Genomic DNA, 6,092 nt, shown 5'->3' with positions numbered 1-6,092 from the left:
CCAATCATACCACTCATGGACTGGAGAGCCGTTTCTTTGGCCAATATGTGGAATGAATCTAGGCCCTCCCACTGTCTCTGCATGAGCTGGATTGGCTAGCACACTCTGGCCTGAGACTGATTCTACTTCCCCTCTCATCAAGGCAGGGCTATGGGATTCCTCGTACAGGATTTGTTTTAATTTCTAAAATTTATGAGTGGCTTCTTTGCCAGGCACTTCAGGTGACGTGGGGCTGTTTAAAACCAAAACCCAGAGCGGATTTGCACACATTGCTAAGCCAAGCCATGATTTTCTTGTAGGTTGACATCATTATCATCCTTTGGTGCCAGCCAGGTTAAACTGTTTTCCTAGGCTTTTGGCAGATTATGACAAGGTGGTTGATGACCTATTGCAGTGGTTTTCAACCAGTGTGCCGTGGCACCCTGGGGTGCCTTGAATGATGGTCAGGGGTGCCGTGGGAAACACTGGCCTCTGTCCCTCTTTCCTTCCCTCCCTCCTCTGATGCCCTCTCATGTCTCTGCCTCCCCAAGGCTTGCATAGCTGTTCATTGCAGCAGCCCTGGCTACAAGCTTTGCAGGCAAATGGTGTGTCTGGGGCTGGCCAGGGGGAGCTTCCCAGGCCCCTGTGGGGCAGTGTGAGGAGGCATCTCTCTATAGGGTGGGGGGGCAACTCAGAGAGCAGGGGCGGCAGCAGTGGCTGCCCAGAGGACTCCCAAGGAGAGGGAAGAGAAGAGGCTGAGGGAACCCTCCACAAGGGAGAGTGTTCGAAAAGGGGTGAGGGGCTGCTATCTCTGCAGGCAAGGGGTGACATAACTGGGCTCCTGAGCCCCACAGGGGTGCTGCAGAAAGTGTGTAGTTGGCCAAGGGAGCCATGGACTCAAAAAGGTTCAATGTGCCTATTGAATGAAATGTCCTTGCTTTTTCTGCAGGGTTTGTTTACGGGTTATTGGAATGGTTTTGTTATTTTATATGGTGTACTTTTTTGGTCTGTCACCTTTCTGTAAGTGACTTAGAGACCTTTATTGGGGGGGGGGAAATAAGTCAAAATAATGGAAATGGTGATGTGTGCTCATTTCCCCCCACTAGTGGGACAAGCATCAGCTAAGTAGAGGACTGAATGCAATTGAGATTAGGAGAATAGCAGAGGGGAAAGGGTTAAGCACCCTTACTTCACTCTGCACCAGCCTAGATCCTCACTCAGTATTCACTTTAAGTGTAAATAAATCCCTACTGCTTGGATGCAGTACTAAGCCTTAACCATGGTAGCATCTGCAGCTTAAGGGCTCCCACTTGGTCCCTTTCTTCCTCCAGTAAGGAATCAACCATGCAGGAGTTGGCTTAGTGCTCTGCCCAAACTACTGATCATGGTTTGTTTTGCTTCGAGAGAAACAAGCTGATACGGAAGGGGGGGGGCATGTCTTCTTCACCTTCTTCTTCGCTACAATATATCAATTTATTTCCAATTGTCAATGTCAAAAGGGACTAAAATCTATAAAATTCATAGAAAATCAACGTGCCAGTTTGCTCTGATCAGCCTTTCCTCCAGGCAATGTCAGGTGCCAGACTATGCATATTTGAGACCATTGTTTTCTCATCCCCAGGAAGTGTTTATCTGTGCATATCTCCAGCTCTGCATATTCCCCCCTCCCTCCTCCTTATGTTAATCCGGTGTAGCTCTGCATATTCCCCCCCTCCCTCCTCCTTATGTTAATCCGGTGTAGCTCTGCATATTCCCCCCTCCCTCCTCCATATGTTAATCTGTGTAACCCAACCTCCCTTTAATATATTCATGATGTAATCTGTGTAACCAAACCTCTCTTTAATGTATTCATGACGTGTTTTGCACTGTATTCTGGGACATGGAGGGAGTTTCAAAAACTCATGTCACCCCTTTCTCACTGTTCAATCTCGCCTTGAACCTGTTGCGCAATAAACTTGGATCTTCTGCAGTTTGCTCCTGTCTCCGGCTGAGCTCATTTTCCTCCACTGGGACCCACGGACTAAAGTCCGATGAGCTGGGTGGCAGAGCAGCCTCGCACCCAGATTTTTGCCGTAACAGTTGGCTGCCCAATGTGGGGCATGCGGTTCTCCCGCGTTGCTGACCGGGGGCCCCGAAATCTTCAGCCGGCACCAGGCCATTTTGCCTGGGAAGATCCTTTGGACCCCCGGCCATCTTCCGGGCGGTAATCGAAAGCCCCAGGAGTTCAGCCGGGGAGCAAAGAGGGATCCAGCCGGCTTACTCATCAATCCCGGGATCATCATGGAAAACACGTGAGTATAAGAAAAAGGAAAAAACCCAGTGCACTGGTGGGAAAGGGGTGGAAATCTCCTGGCAACTGAATTCTCTGCCCTCCTCTCTATCGCTCCTTCTCGCCTGTCTCTTGGTCCAATTGGTGAGAGAGACCGTGGACTGCTGCTCGACCCAAAAGGGGGGTTCTGAGCTCTATCTCTTTCTCCTCTCAAACCTCTCCAGCCAGCCGCACCAATTGGGAGTCCGAACGTAAGACGGAGAGACCCGACTTGAAAAACAGCCGACTCTCCGCAATGGACGTCCCAGTTGAAAGCAAGGGGTTGGAGTTCTTCTTCCGAACTTCCCGAGCGTCCTTTCTAGGGGGCAGGAAGGGGTCTGGCTTTCTATCCAATCCCAGCCGCACTGGTCGGTGCCACGTAACACGTGTATCGTGCGTGAGCCCGCTTCCAAAAGCAAGGGGGATTTTCGGTTCGAAACTCTATCCAGGGATCACCCGATCTGGCACCGCACAGCGCGGGCGTTCAGTAGGGCCCCTTTTCCTGAGATTGACGATAGGTAGGAGGTTGCCAGGAGGGATAGCCCATGAGGAATTGGGCGGGATCGGCAGAGTGGAAAAGGACCCCAGGTTATTGAGTAAGGAAATAGGAAGGAAATACCGGATAGCTAGAGCTCTTTAAAAACCCTCTAAGGAAGTTGCCAAGCGACTAAAGACCCCTCTTTACTATAAATCCCGTATTAAGTATATCAATCTCCTAGATATACCAATCCTTACCGCCCTTTCTCTTCCCTCTTTCTGTCTAGACACGCGTAAAACATAAAATGGGTACCCAGGCTTCCAAACGCGAGCGGGCTCACTCTGGGAAGAAGGCTTCTAGAAAGCCATCTCAGTCCCAGAAGGACCTTGACTCTCCTCTCCAATTTGTCATCACGTATTGGAAGACGATTCCTGGCCACAAATTATTATCGAAGCAAAATTAGAGAACCTCTGTTCTGAAATCTGGCCCGCCAACACCGCCTCCGCCAAGCCCGAATTGCGTTGGCCAGCTGGTTAACTGGTGGTGTTTGAAGAGGCAAGGAGGCTCTTAAAACCATGTGGGACCTTCCTACTAATTTCACTTAATGAAGCTAAAGAAGCTAAAGGAAGCAGCCCAACTCCTTGCAATAACCAACTAAAGGATGAGAGTATATATGTTTACATGTTGTCTGTTATGTGTGTTGTGTGTTAATACATATTTGAGAATATGTGCGTTTACATGTTGTCTGTTATGTGTGTTGTCTGTTCCTTCTGTCTCTGACAGACTGCCTTTCTTAAGCGCGCATAGTTTAAACTGCAAGCTTGCTTCAAAATTGTAAATTTAAGGAAGCTATACTGGACCTTATCAGTCCTAAATAAGACAAAATGAGAATGAAGGGTGCAAATGTTTACCCCACCTCTTGCTTTGCCGCAACTTGTATTCCTTTTAAATCAAAACTATGGCTGTTTTAACTATGCTTTATAAGAGATCCTCTCCCTCTTAGGAAAAATGTTCACTTCAATCTTCCTTTAAAGATAATTTCTCTAGGAACTGGAAGGAAGCAAACTCACTCAAACTATCTCAAGATCTGCTAAAACTGTTCTGTGTAAAGTTGCCTACTTTTCTTTTCCTCTTCCTTAGTACATGATAGGAGCATAGATGTTTCCTTTCCCAGTTGAAAATCTGTACTTAAATGTATATGCCCTTTTGGTAGTGGAAATCTTGCTTTGAAATCTTGCTATGAACACTGTATTTAGGGTTGGACTAGATGACCCAAGGTCCCTTTTAGCTCTCCCAATTTGTGGCTGTGTGGAGGGCCATGTTGAAATTCAGCCCAACTTTACTCTTTGTTGTTGGGTTTTTTTTGGTGTTTTTTTTTTTAAAAAAGGTGAGAGGTAAAATCCGTGATCTTTTGAAGCAGAACTGGTGATATCAGGCATTTGAGTGATTACAGTGCTTATCATTTTGCCTATTACTTACAAAAATCAGACTTAAGAGTCTACACAAAGTTTAAGCACATACAAATTCATATAATCAAGTAGAATCGGCCTTGACATATAATTGAGTAGCCTTAACCATCCTGTAAATAAAGGGCAGGAAAATTTTGTCTGCAAATGGTAAGGCTGAAATGACTGAGAATGTTAAAAAATCTTATGAATTCTGACTCTCTGGCCATTTTTTTTCCCATATATAAGGGCGTGGCATTGTTCCGCGAATGGCCAGAGGGATATTAGCCCTTTCCTGTACATAAAGGAAGCAGTCGCTTTGCTTGGGCTGAAATTGCTAGCTTTTGTTGGTGAATACTTCAATTGCTGAGTTTCCCTTTTTGTTTTAAATCTAACCCTCTTTTAAAATCTACTCCTTACCCTTCCCTTATTCAAATTCTAATTTTGCCAAAAGATGCAACATTTCAATAGTATAAAAGATTTGCTGAGACATGAACTCCACACATGCACAGAGACTAGATCAGCAAAAAAAAAAAAGGATAGGAAAAGAAAAGAGAGAGAGAGGGGGGGGAAGGAGGGGGAACTGTGGGGGGGAGAGGAGGTTTATGTAAAACTTGGAACCATTGAGAGAAATCACCCTTAATGTGCCTCAAGTTTGAAATCTTAACATGCCAAATTCTTTTCACAGGTAAATATCAAAGCATTCCACCCCTCAATGGGATTTAAATCACAGACTTTGTTTGTGTGCATTTTAGGAACAGCATTTCCTGACAGATTTCTCACATGAAATAATTTTCCCTTTTAACAGGATATGCGAACCCCAATAACCAAGTGTTTGTCCCTTTTTCCTCCCACAACAACTTTCTTTCTGTGAAATCCCTGCTGTATTAGTTTATTTCCCTCTATCTCTTTGTGGCTTTGACACTTTAGGTTACAAATAATCTGTTTTCATTTATTTAATCAGTTTTTCCATGATGTCTAGGAAATTAATCAAAGCACAACCAAACATTGTTTGTGGAATGGTATTTGTTTACCTTTTTGCCTGAGTATTATTATTTTTGGTTCCTCATAGGTCATTTTGTGTGTGCGTGTGGGTCTGTGTGTGTTACTTTGGGGACATGTTCATCACATGTTGAAAGTCAGTTTCATGAAGTTCTTTTCTCAGATAGCACATGGTGAATTTTCCCCATTGTTTTCCCATTTTTTCAGTCCAGTAGTAATCTGTGTGGTTTTGATAATATCTTTGTATTTAATAATAATTCTTTTCTAAATCTGATGTCTTTGTGTCAAGTCTGTTTTCATCTGACTGATAATCTAATTTTTTGCTTTTTAATTTTTTTTTTGTATTTTTTACAGTTCTCTTTCTATACATGTGGAGTAATTTTTATTTAATAATATAAAAAAACAACAACAAAACCTAAATGAAGGAAAGCAAACAAACTTAGCAGATAAAAACAGTAATTATATGAAAATGTGATAATAATATTAAAATAAGTAAAATGCTTAACGTGCTAAGATAACTCAAGGAGATTTACTTGGGGAGGGGGCTTTTGATCCTTCCTTTTGTCTTTTAAGTCCCCCCAAAACCCTGCCCCCTTACAGGATATCACTTCTACAGATGTGCAATGATGAAAAAAGCAGCAACAACCCCTCAACTCAGTTCTTCGCCATCACAAGACCTGCAACAACAGTTTTCAAAATGCCCACAGCTATCTCTTTCAAACTATATAGACTGACGGAGGAGTGGGGCTGACAAAGAGGGGAAGAGTTGAATTGCAAGGACATTTTTTGACTTTTATATTCAACTGATATTTAATTAGTTTGTTGTGTATTATGTGTTATTATGTAGGAATGTTGAAATGTGTTTGACAGTGTTATTTCC

This window comes from Podarcis melisellensis, assembly GCF_964234715.1.
Source record: "Podarcis melisellensis genome assembly, chromosome: 17".
Taxonomy (NCBI): domain Eukaryota; kingdom Metazoa; phylum Chordata; class Lepidosauria; order Squamata; family Lacertidae; genus Podarcis; species Podarcis melisellensis.
The sequence above is the reverse complement of the archived record's forward strand: the minus strand, read 5'-3'. Positions refer to the sequence as shown.